General features: G+C 43.5%; 1 long non-coding RNA gene across 1 annotated transcript in view; it reads right to left on the bottom strand.

The window, feature by feature from the left end:
* Nucleotides 1-485: 485 nt before the first annotated feature.
* Nucleotides 486-8,142, bottom strand: part of LOC308582155 — a 123,432-nt gene continuing 115,775 nt past the window's right edge. Inside the window, exon 5 of the long non-coding RNA XR_014005523.1 lies at nucleotides 486-606. This is a non-coding gene — a long non-coding RNA (uncharacterized lncRNA). The remainder of the gene's footprint in view (nucleotides 607-8,142) is intronic.

Here is an 8,142-nt window from a genome sequence, read left to right as displayed (position 1 = left end):
GGTAGGTCAGTGGGAGGTACTTCGGAAATCTGAACGTGCTTATATCTCCTCTTAAGTCTAAACAGTATACCAGGTACTGGCAGGAACAATGTATATATCTCAGCCTAGAAGCACAACTATAGCACAAAATTAGTACTTCTTTCTTTAAATATCTTTCCCTACAAAGCAAAGCCGACAGCAGCAGGAAGCTTCAGCCACATCTACTGTAATCTTGCCCTTTTCTAAAATTTATTTATCAGTGTGTCTCTGTGTTTACTTTTTATAAACCTACCAAGGTATAAAATAAAATAAAATTAAGGGGTTTTATCAGGTGGAGGGTGTGTGTGCCATTGGTGGCACTTGTTCTTCTTCTGATAGGAAGTGCTTTGTGTGTGTGGGGGGGTGACAAATAAGGGGGGGTCAAGGAGGGTCAGTTGGTGGAGGAGTGTGAAATATTCCTCTCTTCATCTGGGGTATAAACATAGGTATGCTGTCTGGGGCTCACTGCAGATTCACTTTTGGTGGGACACACTGGAGCACAGTGGAGCCAGCTTCTTTAAGGCAGGCCACAGGCCTGTCCAATAGGTCAATCGTGATCCATTTGTCGATTGTGGGATGTCTGGCTCCCTAAAAAAAGCTCAACAACAATAATTTGGTCAATCCAATGGGTAGATCACTGCCAGGTTTTTTTTTTATAGTGGGAGTAGATCACAATCTCTTGGAAGTTGGACAGCCCTGCTCTAAGAGATCAAGTTTTGATGACTTCAGGAGATCTGGTTACTAGCCAAAGGGGCAAATATCACAATCCAAGGCCAACTCTAGTCTTCTTGCTGCTGCTTTTGTCTGAGCAAATCTGCTTCCACACACATGCAGTTAAATTGTGGTGATTCTTTTTTCAATGGCGGCATCATCATCACCACCATCATCATCATCATATACTGGATTCATTTTATGTATTTTGCATATATTGCCACATGGCTTGCAAGGTAGTACAGAAATAGAACCACAAGGGGGGGGGGAATAGTTTAGAGTGACAACATTTTGTAATAAAAGTAATACTTCATTTGCATGTGCTAATTAATTTTTACTTTATAACACCAACATTTGGGACTTATTGTCCTTATTACCTAAAATGAATTTGCTTATAATCAGAAACTCAATTCTGAGCAGTCTGAATGAAGGTCACCAATTTTTCTTTAAATTATTAAGGTTAATTATAAAATTAATTAGACCCATTTGTAATGTTGATTAGAAGAATACACCCTATTTTACAGCCAGCAGAGAACTTGGATCTTTAAAAAAGCTTCCCTTCTTACCACCTGCAGTTGGCTTTTGTAAAAAGTCTCATTAAAAACTATTTTGGGTTGGATCTCACGGTCCATAATATCCCTCTTAGTGTAACATGATTCATATTGTGCTATGATTTATGATTTATAATTGAAGCTTGATTTCATCTTGATGTTCCCTATTGGCTTGCACTGTTCTGATATAGAAAGAAAATTCTTTAGGTTATTTTAGGGGCTTGTTTCTCATACGAAATAGGAAACATAATCCTATCCTCCGGTTACATTGGCTGGGCAGGATAGCATCCTTCTTTTGACAACCTTCACTGGTGAGAGCCCCAGGGCAGTGGCAGCCAAATTGCACTGATAATAGGGTTGCCTTGCATGTAAAGCAGGAATACTTTATACCTGTCAATGGATTTACAACATCTGCTTCGAAGACAGGGAAAGTTTCACAGCCAAATTTACTTACGTTGTTGGGCCAAGAATTGCCGTTCAACAGGGAAGGTGTTCCTTGTCAAGAGTGAGCAAATTAATCCACATTCCATCAACAAATAGAAGAGTAGTCCTCCTTAGCACTGCCCTATTTCATCACATCCAATTATCATAGAATTATAGAGTTGAAAGGGACACCGAGGGTCATCTAGTCCAACTCCCTGCAATTCAGGAATTTCAGCTAATGCATCCATTACACATGCCCACCCAACCTCTGCTTAAAAACATCCAAGGAAGGAGAGTCCACCACCTTCTGAAGGAGACTGCTCCACTGTTGAATAGCTCTTACCGTCAGAAAGTTATTCCAGATGTTTATGAGAATCTCCTTACTTGTAACTTGAAGTCATTGGTTTGAGTCCTTCTCCCCAGAGCAGGAGAAAGCAAGCTTGTTCTCTCTTCCATGTGACAGCCCTTGAGATATTTGAAGATGGCTACCATATCTCCTCCCAGTCTCCTCTTTTCCAGGCTAAACATACCCAGCTCCACACAACTAGCGACTTCGTGGTAACTGGGGGTGATGACGGCTTACGATTCAGCTTACAAGTGTTCCCCTAAGTCTGCTCACCACAAACCATTTGGGTTGCATTCTCAGCTACACGTGAACACACATTTCTTCTTTGTCTTCCTCACTTCCATGAAGTGCATTGATATAAAACACGGAAGGTCTAATCTGACTAATCTGAAGTCCAACAAAACTAATGGGGCGAGGAGGAGAAGTTGTCACTAACTTGTACTGAATTGGGGCCAGACAACAGAAGCATGTATTAAGCATTTTAAAAACTGTATCTACATTCCCTGACTTTTAGAAGACATCTGAAGGAAACCCTGTTTAGGGAAATTTTTGATGTTTTATCGTGTTTTTAATATTCTTTTGGGAGTCACCCAGAGTGGCTGGGGAAACCCAGCCAGATGGGCAGGGTATAAATAAATAAATTATTATTATTATTATTATTATTATTATTATTATTATTATTATTATTTAAAAAATCCTTGCATGCTTCCAGAGCTCCCACACATAAGAGGAAGGACATGACATTTACACATGGTTGCTCTTCTCCTTGCTAGATTGCATCACCTTAAGTGCTGCCATCTATGGAACCATTATCTGCAGAACGTTTGCAGAAGTCTAACAAACATTTTTTGGGTGTCTCTGTGTGTGTGGAAATCCTAAGAGGTGGTGAAACCCCCAAAACAGTCCAATGAAGACTGCATACAATCGACAACCATAGAATGTTGGCTGTCCATTGGAAGGAGAAAAATGGAGCACTAAGGGTGGGGAGGCTAGAATAGAATTTCCTGGGAGACAGCAAGTTCAAGTTCAAGTTTTATTGTGGCCAAAGCCAGTGACACTAGACACCACAAGATCAAACAACAAGAAATCAACGACAACCTCAGAAAAAAAAAGGTTACACAAGGGAACTTCGCAGTGTGCCATTCAACAGAAGAGATTTACGCTTCCTAATTACTAAAGTGCAAAATTTAGCCACCTCATATGATATTGAGCTTGAGGAATCTTCCAGGAGGTATTTTCAAAGAATTTCGGGGGAGGATTCCAAATAATATTGAAGGGGTATAAATTTTGATAGAAGCGGTAAAATAAGTTGAACTCGTTCTTCACTATAAAATTCGCAAAATAGAAGAATGTGTGTGACAGATTCTACCTTATTAGACATACAAGAGCAGAGACGTGCATGCATTGGAACCCGCGTGAATTTGCCGTACAGCACTTCTGAGGGCATTGTCTCAAAGCGGGCTCTAGAGAAAGCCCATCTATAGGCTTCGTTAGTGATGTTAGTTAAGTAAGGGGCAGCTGCAAAATTAGGCGAAGCTTTTAAACATTTATACGTCTCCTGGAAGACAGCATGGTGGATGGGCTGTCACCATGAAAAGGAACACTGCACAACACACCATTTTATTGCAAGATAATAGAATATTCTTGTATTAACTTACAAGGCCCATAACAACTTGGGCCCAGGATACCGCAGAGACCACTTGAGTCCTTATATTCCTGCCTGGTTACTGAAGTCTGAAGTGATGCTGGTTACTGAAGTACTGTAAGTGATCCCACACGGCTTAAGTGCGGCATCTGTTCAGTACTGTGGGTCCAATTTTACGACCGTCCCTTCCAGTTGAGGTCAGACAGGCACTCTCCCTCTTGAACTTTGGTACGTACTGAAGACTTCCTCCTCCTCCTCCTCCGAGAGATTCAAACCAAAGTTCTTCACTCTCATTTACGAGTCAGAATAAAACTTGCCCAGGGACTTCTAGGCAGATGTTCCATGACTCTTTGTCCGCAAACATTTCTCTCCACTTCCTAATCCTCTCTATTCATATTGGAAATCCTCTTTCTTCACGTTTGTGTCACAGCCAAGAGTGCTAGTTGAACTAATATCAACAATTCCTTTAGGATATGTTAAAGAATTAAAAATAGACTCAAGTTAAGCCACTAGTTACATTCCCTCGCTTTAGAGAAATGTAAATGTGGTACATGGTTTGCCAGCAATTCTATAACGTTCTTGTGCAGCCTTCTTCTTCTTCATCTGCCCAACCTCCTGCAAAGCTTCATTTCTCTTCCTGTTAAATCTTTGGAGTCATTCTGATGCTGTTCTTTCCCATTCCCTTGCCAAAAGATTTAGCATTCTCTTTGTTGTTGGTTTTGCATTTGTGTTGTGGATTAGGATTGCCAGATTTCTAAAGGTCAATTTCTGTAGACAAGGAGCTTTGAGAAGGAAAGGTTCATGGGCAACAACCCATCAGGCTTTGACTGTGGCTCAGAACCAAAGAGCACAGCTGAAGGCAACCCAAACACATTATCTGCCCAGCGTGTATATTGGAGTGAAGACGTAACAGCGGTGTGGTCATTACCAACATGTCCAGGAAGAAGACTCCAGAGAGAGAAATGCATGATGAAAATGTCCTATTTATTAAACTGTGATGGCCTGGGAATCTGATTCAGAGGCTGAACCTGAGGAATCCCAGCCTGCACAGGAGTCCCCGCCTCCAGGGCCGGCTGAGCTGGGCCAGGGGCTTGAACCTGAAGGGCCCTCACCTGTGCTGGATCCTCAGTTGCAGGCATCAGCTGAGTCTGCTCTGGCTCCTGACGTGATGGAGGACCCATTGCCTGCAGGTGCTCCACTCTCAGCCCCGTCAGGGGAAGCTGAGGTTGCCTCTGGGTCCGGTAACCCTCCAGCCTCTCCTGAGCTGCAGAGGCTCAGGGCAGAGAGGCGGAGGGAACTAAGTTCTCACAGGAGGAGTGCTCGCCTCCAGGCCAGGAGAGGTGAGTCACCTGTGGACCAGGGATGCCCTATGCCTCAGAGAAGATAAAGGCCAGTCAGCCCAGTCCCAGGTTGTGGGAGCAACGTCGTTGGAAAACTGTTCCTGCCGGCACCCTGTCCTGCATTCTGCCAGAGTTCCTGACCACGACCGACTCCCTGCCTCGGACCCCGCTTCAGCCTCGGACTGGACATGGACCACGCCACACGGTAACCCCCCCTGGCACCAGCACATAAACATAACAATAGAAGATCTGCAAATCCTGTATCACAATAGGTCAGTGTGTCTGGCTGTTAAACAGAAGGTTGATGGTTTGAAACCACTCAGGGATGGTTGTGGGCAGGAATCCTGAATTGCAAGGGGTTGGACTAGATGACCCTCAGGACCCCTTCCAGCTATGATTCTGTGATAACTAACCAAATTGTGAAAGAATGGGCAGGTGACTTTGAATTAACATCTAGAAATGAACCATCCCTCTAGTCCTATAGGCATGTTTACGGCTGTATTATGTGGCTCTCCAGTCAATGTTGTTGTTGTTTAGTCGTTTAGTTGTGTCCGACTCTTCGTGACCCCATGGACCAGAGCACGCCAGTCCCTCCTGTCTTCCACTGCCTTCCACACTTTGGTCAGACTCATGTTGGTAGCTTCGAGAACACTGTCCAACCATCTTGTCCTCTGTCATCCCCTTCTCCTTGTGCCCTCCATTTTCCCCAACATCAGGGTCTTTTCCAGGGAGTCTTCTCTTCTCATGAGGTGACCAAAGTATTGGAGGCTCAGCTTCACAATCTGTCCTTCCAGTGAGCACTCAGGGCTGATTTCCTTAAGAATGGAGAGGTTTGATCTTCTTGCAGTCCAAGAGTCTCCTCCAGCACCATAATTCAAAAGCATCAATTCTTTGGTGATCAGCCTTCTTAATGGTCCAGCTTTCACTTCCATAAATCACTACTGGAAAAACCATAGCTTTAACTATACGGACCTTTGTTGGCAAGGTGATGACCAGTCAATAACTGAGTGAAAATTCTCCCTTCTTGCTATGTAAGCCTTGGTGTGTGAACACAACATGCGCACTCAGATTCCACTGTGCAGAATCCACCAAGCTCTGCACGCCAGGTCCAAATGCCCCCCTCCCCAAGGATCCCCCAAGCTGAAGATAATGGAAAGTGATTCAAGAGTATCCTCAAAACCCATAATGCCTGAGAGTGCCTGCCAATTAAGTTCTTACATTTCTTTACCTTCCTGCACTAAATGCCAAGCAGACCAAATAACTCGCATCAAAAGCCAACCAGGGGTTCTCCAAGTAATTCCCATTCAGCCGCCCAAATGCACTAGTGAACACACACTTGGCTCTTCTCATATTTTGGAACTCCCTCCCTAGAAAAGTTAGACTGGCTCCACCCATGTCACAGTTAGAGATCAAAACGCAGGTTGAAACTGGTTTGCAGGCCACCATTTGTGCCAACCATGGCTTGCCGTTATGTCTGAATTAAGAAAAATCAGTCTATGGTCCTCGCTCTGCTTCAAAAAATTGCTGAACCATGGGCAGCAGGAGAGAATTTATGAGTGTTGAGCAGACAGGGAAACCGAAATGGACAAACTAAAAACCATGGTATTAATGCCTGGACAACCAAACCATGGTGTGGGTTCTTAACCATGGCTAGCAGAAACCATGGTTTGGCACAAAGCTTGAATTAAGCAAACAGGTCTATTTAAACAGAAATTTAGTCCATGGTCAGAGCTGGAGAGACAGAGTGGAGTCTAAGCTTTAGGGAGCCTCATTGGGGTAGAGTTATAAGGCATAACAGAAGGAGCTCAATGTTGAGTTCTCTGTAACATGTAGCGAATGTACTCTGTGGCCTGATGTCACCAGGTTGTGTTTCTCCCTACCTTCATCAGACAGAAGCCAATGATGTGGAACAGGAGTGGAGAAACACACAGCCTGGTGGCATCCAAACACGGAATAAGCTTTGACTGCATATTACAGAGGGGCAGGATCTGCCCTTCCATCCTGCAATCTCTTCCACTAGCTGCATGATTTCAGTGGTCATTCCACACTGGAATTCATCATTGAACCTCTTTCACAGCTACCAGACAGCCCTGTGCATGAGCTTCTGTCCCCCGTGGACTGGGCACAGGAAAGGTGCCACACCCTAACAGGCACTTAACAAAATGGCCTGCAGGCATTTCCCTTTGCCGCACAAATGAAGCACAGTTGTGATTTTCATTTTTTGAGTTAAACAAGAGTTTCAGAGTAAGGATATCCTGTTCCAAAAGTCAGCTAGAAGGTCGTTAGCTGGATTGCAGCTGGGAAAGACGTAAGGGAGGGACAAATGTCCTCAATTTTGCATGGCAGAATGGAAGTCATATGGCTATATCGCCAGATAGGTCCTTAGCACAATGGTTCCTAAGGCGAACAAATGATGATAATAGCTATCAGCTCATGATGTGCAGTCAATTAGTGCAGGTTTGCATGTTAAGTAAGACTGTCCACTTCTGCCAGAATGGCCAACTCATGGGGTGATTGGGATATTTGTAACTGGAATGGATTAGCGAAGTTGACAGGTGTGTTTTCTTTCTTTTTTTCTAAAAAATTGGTTCTTGGCATCTAAAAAAAAAATCTTGTGGATATACTGTTTTCCCTGTCTTTCATATTCTTCCTCGTGTACAAGGGGGAAGCTTTTGCTGCATAGTTAAAAAAAAAAAATCAGGGGATTATTAGGTTATAAAGAAGTGACGTAATAGGGACTGTTCATTTGCTGAATTTTAATCAGGTTTCAGGCAAAAGTTAACTCTTGAGAATCTCAGTTTGGGTCTCTTCCCCACCTTCTTTGTACATTCTTCTCCCTGAGACTGCCAGTCTGAAAATGTGTGGACAATGTCTTCTCAAGTCGCCGGAATCTTGACTACAACTTCTAAACAGTGTATTTATGACTGAAGATGCATACTAATAAGCCAGAGGGCTTACTGAATCTCACTAATTAACATAAATTGTCAACTGTGTGCAGAAAATCCAACCCACAGAAGGTGCTCTGCTTTGCTATCTGGTACTACAGGTGAGGGTACCTGCAGATTTCGCAATATGTGATGACAAATTAAAAATGTGGTTGGAGAACCT

Source organism: Podarcis bocagei (assembly GCF_964188305.1).
Source record: "Podarcis bocagei genome assembly, chromosome: 1".
Taxonomy (NCBI): Eukaryota; Metazoa; Chordata; class Lepidosauria; order Squamata; family Lacertidae; genus Podarcis; species Podarcis bocagei.
This window is presented reverse-complemented; position numbering and strand designations above follow the sequence as displayed.